Here is a 17612-nt window from a genome sequence, read left to right as displayed (position 1 = left end):
TTCCTTTACAACCCACAGATGTGAGCCAATGAACCCTCTTTTCTTTGTAAATTACCCAGTCTCAGGCATTTCATTATAGCAATGCCAGAACACACTAATACAATGACCAATTACATCAGTCACCAATTACATCTGTGAATGTAGAACTCAGGAGAAAGAGATGAACTAGTAATTTTCATAAAGCACCATGTAATAATATCAGCGCTTTTCAAGCATTGTCTAATTCTAGGCACTTTACTAAGCAGTAAAACTCATTCAACTTCCAACATCCTGTGAGGTAATCTCAGAGATTTAAATGAATGACTTAAATTCTCACAACTACTAGGCGGTGGAACTGCCAGATTCTAACCCGAGGGTATGACTCCTGTTCTGGACACTGTGGGAGCTGGCTGAAACGTTATCTGCTGAGGACTCACAACTGACCTTTCCCAGAATTTCCCTCCACAAAGGGAACTCCCTCACCCAAAGTCAGGCCCCATTGATAAGAGAAGGTTCCAGGGCCTAACCACCTTTCATCAGTTTGGAAGAGTACAACAAAGGTCTCATGGGGTCTTCTGAGGTCTGTTTCAACTCCATCCTCACTAAACTTCTTCCCCTGCCTAATTCTACTTCCTCCAATTTTTCACATGTGATGTCTCTAAGCCTACCCTCTGATAAAACTCATGTACACAAAACTCCATCTCAGAGTCTGTTTCCAGGGAATCAACCTCAGACATATTCAAAGCCTGTGCTGTTCAAACCTTTCTCATAAACAGACTCTTCAAGTCAAGTGCGTTGGCTTTGACTGCTTCACTCCAAAAAAAAAAAAAAAAATGACATTAATCATGAAGTTTTAAAAATGAGCAATTTCCAAAGAGAGGACAAAAAATGTTCCCATGACATACTCAGAAAGCCTGCATAATCTTATGTGAATTGTAGACCCAGTCAACAATCTTCCCAGGTAAATACTGTATATTCCCTGTTACAAAGCTAAGAAAAAGCCCTTCATCATATTGGTTTACTCTTTTCTGTCTCCCCAGCAAATTAAACTGTTCGATAAACAGCCTGAATTTATCAGCTTCTCCTTTACAAAGTTTTACAAAACCCAGCTTGCCTGCACATCAGAAACTGTTTTGATACAAACTGTTTTGTTGAAGAGTAACTGTGGATTCCTGCAATCTCAGGTCACTGGGGATTTGCTAATATTCATTGGGTCCCCATGATTTGTCACAAGATCACAAAATTGTCAATCCCCAATCTTAATCTGAATTGCAACAGAAATCACATAACAACAACAAAAATCAAAGAGCAATTTGTTCATCTAGTTCTTGAAGGGCAATTTAAGTTCATTTGGTCATTTTAGAATTTTCAGAAAATAGTCTTTTTTTCTTCCCTCTCAGTTTTTTCCAATACAAAATTCTGGCCTCCATGTTATGATTTCTGGAGTTCCAGAAGAGGTCCATGCTCTTTCAAATATCTCCCTTCACTGACCTAAGGCATTAGAGATTCTTTCTTTAACATCAATCAAAGGTCTCTAAGGAAACAGAAACTCTTTAAGCCTTCCAAGTCAAGCAGAGTTTAGTTTGAGTATGACTGAGTTTATCAGCAACCAGCAACTTTCTAAGCAGGGGATTTTGATTACTAAGTCCTTGGGTAGAAGGATGGGGTGGGAAACCAGCATTGGTAGAAGAATTTGTTCAGGATACTTCACAAACATCATCTCATTTGATTCCCAAGTAATCCTGTATTATTCCACGTTTACTGCGGAGGAAACTGAGTTTTAGAAAAATAGGTAGATTGCCCATCACATAACTAGACACTCCAGATGTGAGCCTCTCTAACTTAACAGTCCTCTACCCTAAAAACACTGGCTGATAAGGGTTAAGAAGAAATAGAAACTAAGATACAAATGCTTGACCTCAGGAGTATCATCAGACTAGGCTCTGGGGCTGAAGGTAACATGGGGCTACACAAAGCATGACCTGAAGCAGAACGGGGCCTTGAGGTAAAAGAACCCTTCCCAACAGATAGATACAGTTCTTATGTACTGGATTGCAGAATGGCCACCACCTCTGTAAACAAGGCCAGGAACATCTATAAACTCACTGCAACCTTAGATGCCAGAGATAGTACACTCTGGATTGCAGATACTTGACCATTTGACATATCAGTCTTACCAATAGTTTCTACAGCCCACCCTCAGACAGAATGAGGTTGGTCTGAATAGGACTTTGGAGGCAGGTATAGAGAAAGTGACCTGAAGATATCTAATGTAAGTGCCTCTCTGAGTAAGTTATCTACATGAGGCTACATATTCATTCTCAAATAAAATAGCTTTTCTTTGGGATTCTCCCCTGTTACAGTTATTGACAATACCTCTCCCTATAAGAGGAAAAGCACTTACAAGCTTGAAGTTAAAAATATACTTCTAAGTCATACAGAAATACTTCTAAAGTCAACTTTAGTCCTCCAAATACAATAGGTTTCTTATTGGTATTGTTAAGATCAAAGTCCATCCAAGCTCAAAAAAATGTACACTAAGTTGTTTATTCATTAACTACAATTCTAGTAGTAGCCTTCTTTTCTCATCTTGCAATGTTGGCAATGAAGTTCAAATAGTTTACTATGCAGTGGGAATATAGCATGTGATTAAGAATATGGGTTTTGCCACTACCAGCCTCTTACCAGTTGCTCATTTTCCCCAATACCCATTACCTTAAGGTTGAATGTAGAATTGCACAGCCATTATCATATATCATTTTACATTTTCTTTTGTCTCCCCTTCCCTAGGCAATGATTCTAATTTGTTTAATTTGTATATTTGCGTTTTTAAGTGTTTTCGTGTACATCAACTTTTAATATATTAAAAGATATTACGTGACTTTTTTTAAAAAAAGAATATTTTTTAGAATCAGAAAGCCTTTGATCCAAGTTTCAGTTCTACTGTTTACTAATGTGTTCCCTTAGACAAGTTATTTAATCTCTCTATGCCTTAGTTTCCATAGGGATAAATGGATCTAGCAGAGGTATCCAGCAGAGTTGTTGTGAGGGTCAAATGAGATAAGGTATGCAAAACCTTTAGTGTTATCTCTTTAACTCACATATCATGACTATGTATTGTAAGAAAAGAACCGAAATGGATTTAACATGAGATTGTGCTCTTCTGCCAGGTAAGCACATGGCTGTTCAAAAGGAAAATACATTTGTTTGGCTGAATGAATACTAAAATCACTGTGTTCACCTGCCTCCAAGCAAAAATCCAGAATGTTAGTAACTAAAGGGCAGTTTTCCAATTCTAAAATCTCAGTTTACATTTACCCAAAATAATCTACTTTAGAAAAACAGTGTGAGAGGAAAAGAGATTTTAACTTTTATGAAGCCAAAAATACACAGAATTCATCAAACACCAAATGCCTCCAAAACCTGTTTTGCAACACATAAACAAGAATAACCTTAATTTATACTCTAGAAAATAAATGTTCTTTAACCATCTATATCTCTCTTACTGGTATGATAAGATAGTTGTCTACCTGCAGGTACATTTTTCAAATAGACACACCACCTCTGAGACTATGTGCTGCAACAATTTTAGAATTCAAATTACCTGACTCCCCCGGGCAGTGGCTCACGACTGTAAACCCAGCACTTCAGGAGGCCAAGGCGGGCAGATCACCTGAGGTCAGGAGTTCAAGACCAGCCTGGCCAACATGGGGAAACCCTGTCTTTACTAAAAAATACAAAAGTTATCCAGGCAGGGTGGCAGGCACCTGTAATCCCAGCTACTCAGGAGTCTGAGGTAGGAGAATTGCTTGAACCCAAGAGACGGAGGTTGCAGTGAGCCGAGATAGCACCACTGCACTCCAGCCTGGGCGCCAGAGCAAGACTCCGTTTCAGGAAAAAAAAAAAAAAAATCACCTGACTCAACTCTCAGCCTTAACACTAGCCATGTGATGTTACTTAGCATCTCTGAGCTTCAGGGATCCATACACTAGAGATATTAATTCCAAACTGCAACAGACATGGTAGACTAATGACGCACCAGCCATTCTGCCCCACTTTTTCCAAGCCAGCAGATCCCTACATACAGTACAGAGGCTGAAATTGTCAGACATTTGCTTTCCCAGCTTCTTGGAAATAGGAATAGGAATGTAACTCCTCTGTGGCCAATAAAACATAACAGAAAGTCTACAAGGGTCTTCTGGGGAAAACATTTTTCTCCCTGGTAAAATAAAAGAAATACACAAGAAGAAACATCTTTCCTCCCTTCCTGCTTTGGGAACAGCAGGGTGAGGGCATAATGCTTATACTCTATCTTGCAACTGTGAACAAAAAGCCAATAGGATCACACTGAAATAGACTCAGAAGCCTGACAACGTTGAGCCACTGAATCAACTCTGTAAGTGCCTCCCCCAAGACTTTGTATTATGTAAGAAAAATAAACCACAATGATGTAAGCCACATTTGCTCAGGTTTTATGTTATTCGCAGCACCAGCATCCTAACTTCTATCCTACTCGCTTAGAGTTCCTGAGAGAAATATGTAAGGTAGCTTAAGTGGAGGCTCAGAGGTTATTAGTGCCTCTGGATAATACTACCCTTAATCTTACTACTTTTCCTGTAAAATCCAATTCCATTTTTCACAATAGTTTGACTGCTGGTCCAACCATCTAGTAACTATTTAATTTATCCACGCCTACATTTGCTCACTTTTAAGTTACAACTAATAATACTTTCTGAGGTTGTTTTAAGAAATATGCAAACTGGATGCAGTATCTATCACTTGAGGGTAAATCTATTGCCAAGTGAAACGGCAAAATCTGTTGGAGGCTCAGTTTCATGAAGTTGATGAAATTATGTTGGAAAACTGTTCAGGTTCTTTCCAAAACTATCCGTAAACGAAGATCTGTCAAAGTCAGACAAGTGAATAGTTGAAGAAGTAAAAAATATGATGATGACAAAAAGCTGTTTTGAAAGAATGTGGGAATGTAAAATGGAATAGCTGCTTTGGAAAACACTCGGGCAGTTCCTCAAAACGTTAAACACAGAGTTATCACATGACCCAGCAGTTCCACAGAGATATATACCCAAAAGAATTTAAAACAGATATATTCAAACAAATATTTGTACATGCATATTGATATCAGCACTATTCACAATAGCCAAGAGGTGGAATCAACCTAAAAGTCCATCGATTGAGGAATGTATAAACAACATGTGGTATCTTCATACGATGGAGCATTACTCAGCAATAAAAATTAATGAAACACTGATATGTACTCCAACATGGATGAACCTTGAAAACCTTATGCTAAGTGAAAGGTAATCAAAAAAGTAATAAAAGACATATGATTTATGTGAGTCCATTCATATGAAGTGTCCAGAATAAGAAAATCTACACAGACCAGAATAAGAAAATCTACAGACACAGCAAAGATTAGTGGTTGCCTAGAAGAGGAAGTCAGAGGGAGAGGGAAAGGGTTTGGTGGGAATTGGGGAGTGACAGCTAATGGGCATGGGATTTCTTTCTTTCAAGGGTTATAAATACGTTCTAAAATTAGCTGTGGTAATGGTTACACAACTGTGTAAATAGTAAAACCATTGAATTGCACACTTTAAATAAATCAATTGAGTGATATATGTGTTATATTTTAATAAAGCTGCTATTTTTTTTTAAAGGTAGGGACGGGAGAAAATGATTCCAATATAAGAGAATTGAGAGAGGCTCTTGGAAAAATAGATTGATCTTTGAATATGTTTGCAAAAATGCTCCCATTTATAACCAAGTTGCTAGAGTCAAACATGCATCAAAACATGGCATTTGGTACTATTATACAATTTACACAGAAAATTACAGCAAAAAGAAAAATAAAAACAGTCAACACTTGATACATTCTTGGTTCTAATTAGTGCAGACATTCATACCTTCACAGTATCAAATGTAAGAGAAAGCATCCTTATTTACATAAATCTTGGTTTCTGTTTAAAGATAACATTCCAATTAAATCTTTTGTTGACTGAATGATTATTCACCATGAAATACTGTGAAGTAGATTTACTTTCAGAGCACCTTTTCTGGTACCAATTATCGTCAGAGAAGGAGTCAGTGTCTGTCCACATAGACAGGGATATGCTGTTGGATGCTATCAAAAGCTCATTTACAGTTGATGACTCATACCAAAGACCTCAAAGATTCAAAAAGGAAATACTGTCTAACAAGCATCTATATGCTCACCTTAGTATTTCCCAGGACTTTATTCAAGGTTTAGACCTTATGACAGAACTGTTTCGAAAAGGACCGAGAAAGATCTATTCAAAATGAGTCTCCCAGCCCCCTTGTCTGGCTAACTTTATTCTGCAATAACTTTGTGACACTTAAAATAATATGTCCATTAGCTGTGATAGGAATTTCAGGATGAGATATCTGGAAGAACGAAAATGAGAAACATGTGCAGATTAAAAGGTGACTGTGGGTATTAATATCCCCTTGAACTTGATTCAGCGGTATCAAGTAGAGGCACATAAACAGGGATTGGACAATAAGGTGCTGCTGGATTTTGTCAGTGCTCAGATCCTCAAAGTTGGTTTTAATTTTCAATATCATCCACCATGTTTCTGACTAAACGTATACAGTTGTCCCTTCAAACACGTCTATGTAAAGTCATATTGATAAAGTGGGTTTTTTACATTCAAGATTCTTGCTTTAATGGAAACATTCTTTTCAGGACCAAAAATTAAGGAGGAGAGAAAAGACATAGAGGATAATAAGAAAGACAGAGATGTCAAAATGTTTTCCTCTGGCTCATATGACAAACAGCATTAATTAATTGCTTCACTCTGCCAATGAATTATTGTAAATAAATTAATAGGGAAATCTATTTGCCTTCACTGCTTATGCTACTAAGATTCTAAACAGCCTGAAGAACAAAGTGCTAATTATGTTCACCTACCAAAGCCCTACTCATCATTTAAGGCACAGATCAAAGATCATCCCTTCCAGGAAGCCCTGCATGTCCATGGCCAAGTTCCATAGTGTCTATTTTCTGTATTATACAGAAGAAAGGCAGCAGAATGTAAAGACCTTCTTGATAAACTTTACATCAGAGTACCAGCTCTGTCACTCTGCCTTTCAAATTCAAGGATAAAAGCAATCATGATATGTATCAATATCTTATCATACACAAAGCTTTATATGCATTTTAAAGCTGAGGAAACTGACTAAATAATTTCACTAGGCTAACACTCAGTAAGCTAGTATAGAACTTCAACCAACATGCCCCTGCCAATTCATTATGCTACCTTTATCACTTTATCTACCACTTAGTAGGTACTCAATGGTAGTTCTTTTTTTTCTTCTTTCTTTTTATTATACTTTTAGGTTCTAGGGTACACGTGCACAACGTGCAGCTTTGTTACATATGTATACTTGTGCCATGTTGGTGTGCTGCACCCATCAACTCGTCAGCACCCATCAACTCGTCATTTACATCAGGCGGTAACTCTCAATGCCATCCCTCCCCCCTACTCCCTTCCCCCTCCCCAAAATAGGCCCCAGTGTGTGATGTTCCCCTTCCTGTGTCCAAGTGATCTCATTGTTCAATTCCCACCTATGAGTGACAGCATGTGGTACTTGGTTTTCTGTTCTTGCGATAGTTTGCTGAGAATGATGGTTTCCAGCTGCATCCATGTCCCTTCAAAGGACACTAACTCATCCTTTTTTATGGCTGCATAGTATTCTATGGTGCATATGTGCCACATTTTCTTAATCCAGTCTGTCACTGATGGACATTTGGGTTGATTCCAAGTCTTTGCTATTGTGAATAGTGCCGCAATGAACATACGTGTGCATGGGTCTTTATAGCAGCGTGATTTATAATCCTTTGGGTATATACCCAGTAATGGGATGGCTGGGTCAAATGATATTTCTAGTTCTAGATCCTTGAGGAATCACCATACTGTTTTCCACAATGGTTGAACCAGTTTACAATCCCACCAATAGTGCAAAAGTGTTCCTATTTCTCCACATCCTCTCCAGTACCTGTTGTTTCCTGACTTTTTAAAGATTGACATTCTAACTGGTGTGAGATGGTATCTCATTGTGGTTTTGATTTGCATTTCTCTGATGGCCAGCATTTTTTCATGTGCCTGTTGGCTGTATGCATGTCTTCTTTTGAGAAATGTCTATTCATATCCTTTGCCCATTTTTTGATGGAGTTTTTTTTTCTTGTAAATTTGTTTGAGTTCTTTGTAGGTTCTGGATATTAGCCCTTTGTCAGATGAGAAGATTACAAAAATTTTCTCCCATTCTGTAGGTTGCCTGTTCACTCTGATGATAGTTTCTTATGCTGTGCAGAAGCTCTTTAATTTCATTAGATCCCATTTGTCAATTTTGGCATTTGTTGCCGTTGCTTTTGGTGTTTTAGACATGAAGTCCTTGCCCATGCCTATGTCCTGAATGGTATTCCCTAGGTTTTCTTCTGGGGTTTTTATGGTTTTAGGTCTAACATTTAAGCCTCTAATCCATCTTTAATTAATCTTTGTATAAGGAGTAAGGAAGGGATCCAGTTTCAGCTTTCTACTTATGGCTAGCCAATTTTCCCAGCACCATTTATTAAATAGGGAATCCTTTCCCCATTTTTTGTTTTTGTCAGGCTTGTCAAAGATCTGATGATTGTAGATGTGTGGTATTATTTCTGAGGACTCTGTTCTGTTCCATTGGTCTATATCTCTGTTGTGGTACCAATACCGTACTGTTGTGGTTACTGTAGCCTTGTAGTACAGTTTGAAGTCAGGTAGCGTGATGTCTCCAGCTTTGTTCTTTTGACTTAGGATTGTCTTGGCAATGCAAGGTCTTTTTTGGTTCCATATGAACTTTAAAGCAGTTTTTTCCAATTCTGTGAAGAAAGTCATTGTTAGCTTAATGGGGATGGCATTGAATCTATAGATTACCTTGGGCAGTATGACCATTTTCACGATATTGATTCTTCCCATCCATGAGCATGGAATGTTCTTCCATTTGTTTGTGTCCTCTTTTATTTCACTGAGCAGTGGTTGATAGCTCTCCTTGAAGAGGTCCTTTATATCCCTTGTAAGTTGGATTCCTAAGTATTTTATTCTCTTTGAAGCAATTGTGCATGGGAGTTCATTCATGATTTGGCTCTCTGTTACTAGTGTGTAAGAATGCTTATGATTTTTGCACATTGATTTTGTATCCTGAGACTTTGCTGAAGTTGCTTATCAGCTTAAGGAGATTTTGGGCTGAGACAATGGGGTTTTCTAAATATACAATCATGTCATCTGCAAACAGGGACAAATTGACTTCTTCTTTTCCTAACTGAATACTCATTATTTCTTTCTCTTGCAATAAATGATAGTTCTTATTACATACGTGTTGACAATACCATTTTGTTTCTTGATTAACCATATAGGCTTTGATGGGAAATTTTAAAGACCATATTAACCACTGTGGTCTTAGAGGGCCTGAGTTTTACATTTACTAGGCAATGTGGACCTTGAATTTTATACCTAGCAGCAAAAGTGCTGCAGCAGAAAGTATTGAAGGTCTGACATTCAACAAGATTAGATATCTGTCAATTCTCTTTTTCTCTTAATGAAAATAAGGCTGTTTTCATAGACACAGAATACTTCTATTATTTACTATATGAGATCCAAGTTGGTTAATCTGGGCATGATAAAATATTTCAAAATATTGAAATTCACAATGAATGGATGCTGAAAAAAATAACATCTTTTGGCCGAGTGCAGTGGCTCAAGCCTGTAATCCCAGCACTTTGGGAGGCCGAGGCAGGCAGATCATGAGGTCAGGAGATTCAGACCATCCTGGCCAACATGGTGAAACCCTGTCTCTGGTAAAAATCCAAAAATTAGCTGTGCATGGTGGCCCGTGCCTGTAGTTTCAGCTACTCGGGAGGCTGAGACAGGAGAATCGGTTAAAACCCAGAGGCAGAGGTTTGAGTGAGCCGAGATTGCACCACTGCACTCCAGCGTGGCGACAGAGCAAAACTCCATCTCAAAAAAACACAAAAACAAACAAACAAAAACATCTTTCAATAGAAACACTGAATCCTCATTATAAATCCCATTTTTATTCTGGAAATTTTTAACTTTTAAGGCAAATTGGAAAAAAAATGTATTTTTAAAGGTATCTTAAGGTGGGGCGAGAATTCCAAAGTTTTATTTGGAATAACCAATGTTAGGTCTGGAATACAGGTTTTCAGCTCTATTTAAAGTACTTGGGGCAAGGCTTTTGGATGTCAACTTAAGGCACACAATTTGTAACAGAAAGAATTCCATTGAGGGCTAGAAACTACTTCGGCTTAGCAACCTGGAGTTTATGTATCTTATCTCTCTTGCTCTTGGCAATGATCTAAGTATACTTTCAGAAAAAATGGCAAATGTGATGAAATTACGAATTTACTCTGAAAAAGTTAAACTTTCTCAACTGATAGCTACTTGCCTTAGATACCAATCCAGTAAATTAGAACACAAACAAACTTCTAGTAATAATGCAATGGAATTTTTGATGCATTGAATCAATGTGGTACAGTGACAGTAGCAAGGACTTTGGAGGAAAGCAGTCAAAGGCCCCAGCCCTAGTTTTGAATGTACTTGGGCAGTTCATTAACACACAACAATTATTTAGGACACTATTTTAGGTACTAGGCCCTAAAACCATTCTCTAAGCTTCTGTTTAGAGAACGGTTTATAAATAAACCATTGGTTTATTTAAAAATTCTAAGAAATAACTAAAGAAAATGTAAGCATAGCACCTAGCAGAGCTCCTTAAATACAATAAGTGGCTGCTGAATAGTGGCTAATATGATAGCATGGTTTCTATGGCAATGAAGTTTATCTGGAGGAAATCTGACTTTTACAGTTTGATTTTCTTTATTCTCCATCTCCTAACCAATGTAACTAAAGCTCAACTTTATTGTTTCAGAAATATGATTTTAGCCCAGTTTCAAAGCTTAAATGTTCACATGAAAAAAACCAATCTAATCACCTGAATATTTTTCTCAATGCCAATAATTAACATCATTTTAGAATGAGTCAGCCATTTGGCATGTTGCAATAATAATACTTGTATCAGGATGCTTTCAGTTGCAAGTCATAGAAAAACTCTACTCCAACAGCATAAACAATAAAAGAGATGCATTCATTCATATAACTGAAGAGAGTGAGAGTCAGGCTTCAGGTGCTCCTTGATCCAGTTGCTCAATGATTTCACCAATGACTCAGTTTCTTTCCATTTCCAGTCTGCCTTGCAGGATATCAACTTCACAAAAGATGCCCCTTGTATTCTCAAAATGGCTATCAGCAGCAGCAAGTCTACGTGCTTTCTTATTTACCCAAAAAGCAAAAAGAAAACTCAAAAAAAAAAAAAAAAAAAAAGGCCTAGCAAATATTTCCTCCTACCTTACTGGTTCAAATTGGGTCATCAGCCTATCCCTAACATAATACCTATGGCCAAAAATTTAGGAGAACCAGCTGATTGGGTTAGGCCAGTCAGAGCCCACCCTGATACACGGAAGGTAAGTTTACCCTTACACAAACCACATAGTGGAGAAATTCAATATTATGCTGAAAAAAGATGAAGGGGAAAATGGATTCTGGGAAGGCAACCAACAAATACTTCTACATTATCTAATGTTTATTAAGAGCTCATTAACATACTAGGTATATACTAAACTCTATGCATTATTTTTAAACCTCACAATGTGCCCATTATCATTTCCATTTTAAATGAGATAAATGAAGTCTAGAAAGGTTATGTAACTTACCCAAGTTCACACAGCCACCGTGTAGTAACGTCAACATTTGAACCCAGGTCGTCTAACTCCAAAGCCCATTCTACTATTAAACCACTTAGAACAATTCTTGGCACAGCACCCAACCACTATTAGATATTAATAATAACTGCTACACTATTTTGCTTTCTTTTATTCATTTTTCTTTCTATCTTAACATCTGAGCATCAGCGGATATAGCCAAATAACTTGGATTAATATGCTACTTTGTAACTATTTTCACGTTTCAAGTCAACAAATGTCTAGATCCAGGCACAAAACTAATCACATTAGATAAAATATTTGGTCTTCATTTTAAGTTTACAATTTATACACTTTTACAGCTCTTCAGAGCTTGCAAAATAGTGTCTGGATTAGCTCATTTGATTCTTTTTTTTTTTTTTTTTTTTGAGGCGGGGTGTAGCTCTGTCGCCCAGGCTGGAGTGCAGTGGCTGGATCTCAGCTCACTGCAAGCTCCGCCTCCCGGGTTCACGCCATTCTCCGGCCTCAGCCTCCCGAGTAGCTGGGACTACAGGCGCCCGCCACCTCGCCCGGCTAGTTTTTTGTATTTTTTAGTAGAGACGGGGTTTCACCGTGTTAACCAGGATGGTCTCGATCTCTTGACCTCGTGATCCGCCCGTCTCGGCCTCCCAAAGTGCTGGGATTACAGGCTTGAGCCACCGCGCCCGGCTAGCTCATTTGATTCTTATGACAAACCTGGTCACAATTTCTACAAGCCTTACCTGGACTGGCAAGGGTCAGGGCCCACAGTGAGGGTGGACTGACTAAAAATCTTCACACAAGATTTAAATGTGTGCCCTTGCCCAGGTCCAGACAACTGGGTCATAGGAATTTGCGCCCACTCCCCCATCACTGCCCACACCCAACTCATTGGCCCCAGTCTTGACTCTAAGACCTGTTCTGATTTCAAGTAGTAAGAACTGTTAACCACAACACAGAAGACAGGACTAACAATGCTTGATATGACTCATAGCACTTAAAATAGAGCAACCAGCTCAATCAGCTTGAACTGGAGAAGAAAATTGTGGGCCTTTTTCTCCGTCTATTGTCAGTAAGAGGAACCATGTCCTCAAAGGACCAGACTTCCCACTAAGGATCTCCCAAAGACCAAAATGCCCAGGGCCATGTTAACTTGCAGGGCTTCCTAGGGCCTACTTTCTTATGAACAGAAAACTTTTAGGAAAATATGTCTATTGTTGTTCTCTTGGCAGCTAATAAAATTCTATATAATTATTTTCATATCTGTTTATTAATCTTTTATGTCTTTTTGTTTCATAATTTCTTTCCTTATAAATGTGAAACTTTAATTTATCTCTGCATATCCTATTATAATTATGTTAATGCCTATGTCAATATAAAACATCAAAGAATTTATGGTGTGAAGTGAGATACTACTAATGTATCAGAAACGGGAAACCTCATTTATTAATGAAATAAATAAGTAAAGTCTGTGTCAGGCACTGCAATAAAATTATTTGCATCTGATATACATTTATGTTCCAGTAGCTGATTCTGTTGGCTGTTTTTCTTAATGCTAGTTTTCTTCATGTGTTTATAAATTCATGGTTGCAGTCTCATTTTGAACATAAGCCTTTTGGTTTGGGCTTGGATGGGGACTTTATGTCTCCTCACACCCACATACTCCTGAGCTGTCACTCACCTTGTCTCTCCCTCTCTTGCTGTCACTCTCATGCTCACCTGTCTTGCTACCAATCTCTGCCTGCTTTCCACTACCATTGCCCTTACATGCCTTCCACACCCAGCCCCCAGGCCAGACCAGGTCTTTTAAAGGAGGTGTGAGGCATAAGTCAGTTTTTTTTTTTCTTTTTTCTTTTTTTCTCTTTTTGAGATGGAGTCTCCCTCTGTCACCCAGGCTGGAGCACAATGGCGTGATCTCAGCTCATTGCAACCTCCGCCTCCTGAATTCAAGCAATTCTCATTTCAGCTTCCTGAGTAGCTGGGATTACAAACATGCGCCATCATGCCGGGCTAATTTTTTATTTTTAGTAGAGACAGGGTTTCACCATGTTGGCCAGGCTGGTCTCAAACTCCTGACCTCAGGTGATCTGCCCACCTCAGGCTCCTAAAGTGCTGGGTGGCGCGTGCTACCACGCTTGGCCCATATGTTAGTTTCTTGGGGCTGCTGTAACAAATTATCACAAGCCTCATGGCTTAAGACAACAGAAATGCATTTTCTCATAGTTCTGGAGGCCACGAGTCTAAAATCAAGGTGTCATCAAGGCCATACTCCCTCCGAAGGTATTAGGTAAGGATCTTCCTGTGTCTGTGCTAGCTTCTGCTGGCTCCGGCATTCCTTGGCATGGTTTGGCTTGCAGCTAGTTGTAAGCTATGTCCCTCTCTCTCTTCACATGGCCTTTTCCCCTATGTGTCTCTCTGTCTTCTCTTTTTATAAGGACACCACAGTTACTGGGTTTGGGGCCACTCTAATCCAAGTTGATTTCATCTCAATATCTTTAACTAATTACATATGCAAATCTACAAAGACCTTATTCCCATATAAGATCACATTCTGAGGTTCTGAGCAGCCATGAATTTTGGGAGGCGCTCTTCAACCCACCACAGGGCATAGGCCCTCAGACGAAATTGAAGAGAATTACAGACACAGTTACCAAGACAGTAGGATGATTTTATGAGCTCACAAGGTTGTTCATTGATACTGTGATTCAGGCAGCAATTTGCAGAATTTTTCCTGGCTTTTCATTTTAAATAGTATGGGACGGACTTCTGTCTCCTGTAGTGGACCCTCTGCTTCTTGAAGCAGCCAAATTTCTGGTCATCATTGCCAGTTGAGAGCACAGTGCATCTTCACTCTAGCCCTACCACCTGTTCATGTTTCTGTTCCGTTTCCAGTTTTTAAAGATGTTTGCCTTGATTTGAACCTGTGTCTGCTAAGCTTTTTTTTTTCCACATTTTATCTCATATTGTTATGCATTTGGGTTCATCAAGACATGAGTCTACTACATCATCTTGATGAATTTCCTCTTCAACTTTTTTATGCCTGCTGAGTAAGTCCAATAAAATCAGCCTCTGTCACCCTATAATCTCTGCTTAGATCAAATATTCTGAATTCTGGCAAGTCTTTTTAGACTCCACAGACACAGAAGAGGAGCCCATTCTGCTTTATACACAGCTCCTTTGCAGTAATGACCAAGTGGTAGCTTTGTTTCCATGAGCCTGTCTCATCTTTAGAATGGTTCAGAACCACCTGAGAACACAGACCCTGTTTTATCATCTTTATACTCCCAGTTTCTGGCACTATATATGGTTCCCAGGAGGCCCATCTATGCTCACTGATTGAATGAACGAACGACCAGAGCAACTCCAATAACTTCACAAGCCTTGGGTCTCATTTAATCATATTTCTACCTGTTCCTCATTCCAAAGAAATTCCTCTAATAAATATTCCTCATTTTCAAAACACCATCTGGGGTGTTTTGCTACGTACCCTGACTAAAATTTCCAAGTCCTATTTTTAGATCAAATTTTACTTGACAATTAGGTTTTGGTAAGTAAATTTCATTTCCCGGTGTTGATCTACATACAATGCAAAAACATCTCAGAAGCAAGCTACTTTGAAGAAAAAAAAAACTGCTTTAATTTTCTAATAGCTAAATCATTAAAACTGTTTATCATCTTCCTTGTAAATAGTCTAGCAGCTGTGAATATTCTATACATCTAACAAAAAATATTTTTAATAGAGGACAGGAAAATGTCAATGAGACATTGTAAAAATTAATGTTTCTGCATTTTATGGTTCATCTCTAATGAATTATGGATTACATTTTGAAGTGTGCTCTGGTCTCCCATCTCATAAAGATTATCATCAGAGGAACAGGCAAACTATTCAGTTCCTCATTTTGTAACCCATTAACCCCTGGAAGGTCATGCTTCAGAGGTGGATGGTAAGCATGGGATCGTGGGCTCCACCACTTATTTCACACCCTTCGTCTTCTGCCTCTTGCAGTTCAAACGTGCAAACAGGTTTTTAGAAACTGTGCCCACCTATCATTCTGCTCCTTAGACACACATACTACACATATTTTCTTTGCTAAACTGGACTTTGAAGAGTGAAGTTAGGCGACAAGAGCAAAACTCTTGTCTCCAAAAAAAATAAATTAATTAATTAATTTTTTTTTAAAAAGCCTCCTTTTTGAAGCACTCCAAGTCTCTATGTTTAAATCCTTTTCTACTTAGGAAACAACACAAACAATGGGGTTTGGAGTTGGGCCAAGTTTTCATTTGTTTTTGCACTTCTCTTCTGACGACAATTTTCTGCATGCTTTTTCAAATGCCTGAATAACACTGAGTAGGAGCCATATATACATGCAAAATATCAAACTTTCAAAGTTTCATAGCTACCAAATAAATGCACAGCCACCAACATGTCTCACAAGCTTACACTTGCAGAACAGCATGCACGGGGTTTGCCTGTACAGGGATAAATGTGTGATGATCTGTAAGACCTACACAGGATAAGAGTAAGGTCTCTGGCCAAAATCACCCTTCCTGATCAGGGAGAGAAAGAGAAAGGCAGGTAAGTAGAGGCAAAGAGAGAGTTGGGGTTTAGTGAGAAGAATGTATGTCTAAGAGTAGATTTTTAAGTGCTCTCACCACAAAAAAATAAGTATGTGAGGTAACACATGTTAATTAGCTTGATTAGCCATTCTACAATGTATACATACTTCTAAACATCATGTTGTACACCATAAATTTACAAAATTTAAAATAATGAATTACTTAAAATAAATAAAAACAATGGGTATTTTCAAAGTATAAATACCTGACTGAAAGCCCAAAGCACTGAGTTGTCACCCCAGTTTAGTCTCTGAACCTCAGTTTCCTCCTATAAGAAGAGACCTTTGGACAAGACAATGTCTAAGGTCTCTTTTAGAGCTAACATTTTGTAAGACTAAAAATAAAAATACTTAACCAATCCACTTTGTCACGGGTAGTGACTAAGTGGCGCTGGTGGTGTGGGTGGTAAAACAATTTACCAAGACAGTTGGAAGTCAAGAAAGGCAGATTAGAGAAAGTATGAAAATACGCTGCAAGGATGCAATGGGCAGATCAGCTAAAAAGGAGCTGACTGCAAAGAGGCAAAGTCTTGCTGGGGATTTTATAGGATGGTGCTTGTGCTGGAGAGGGTTACATGCAGTACTGAAAATGCCAAGGTTGCAGTGCATTAACTTGCATTTTTTTTTCTATCAAGTGAGGGTCTGGTGATAAGTCAGGTGCAAGAAGATTGTGAGTTACCTGAGCAGGACGGCTATGAGTCCTGGATCATGAAGTAAGCCAGACTTATAGCTTATCTGCTTTTGCTTTTTGCTTTTCCCCTGCTCCCCACCAGCCTGACTCCTTTTTCCTAATTAGGACTTCACATACTTCACTTATTAGAAACTTTTCTATTCTGAGGATACAAAACACTGCACAGTGCTGCTGTTCAAATGACTCCCCTCCCTACTGTGCCCCCAATACATTCAGTGCCTGCCACATCACCCTCCCCTTTGGGCTCTGTTGACAAAGTGTCTTAGCTGCAGTAGCTCATACACGTCACCAGCGGGGCTTTCTAAAGGGGCACATCCCACAGCCTGCACCTCCAGATACAAATTCCGTAAGTAGGGAGGGGTTTTCATGCTTTTATAAACATGATTCTGCTGTGTACTGCCAGTGGAGAATCACATCTAGTGGGAAATGAAGTTTTTTCATCTTTGAGGTGTGGCTATGAAAAAACTAAGAAACTTGACCCTAGGTGGCCTATTCAGATGGCTTTATTTGGTGGCTTATTTAA

The 17612-nt window shown here is 38.7% G+C and overlaps 1 protein-coding gene across 1 annotated transcript in view; it reads right to left on the bottom strand.

Moving 5' to 3' along the window:
* Positions 1–17612, bottom strand: part of SLC30A8 (solute carrier family 30 member 8) — a 230404-nt gene that overhangs the window by 177757 nt on the left and 35035 nt on the right. The gene's annotated exons all lie outside the window — the stretch shown is intronic.

Source organism: Chlorocebus sabaeus, chromosome 8, assembly GCF_047675955.1.
Source record: "Chlorocebus sabaeus isolate Y175 chromosome 8, mChlSab1.0.hap1, whole genome shotgun sequence".
NCBI lineage: Eukaryota > Metazoa > Chordata > Mammalia > Primates > Cercopithecidae > Chlorocebus > Chlorocebus sabaeus.
Note: the sequence above shows the minus strand (reverse complement) of the source record. Positions and strands in the feature narration are given on the sequence as shown.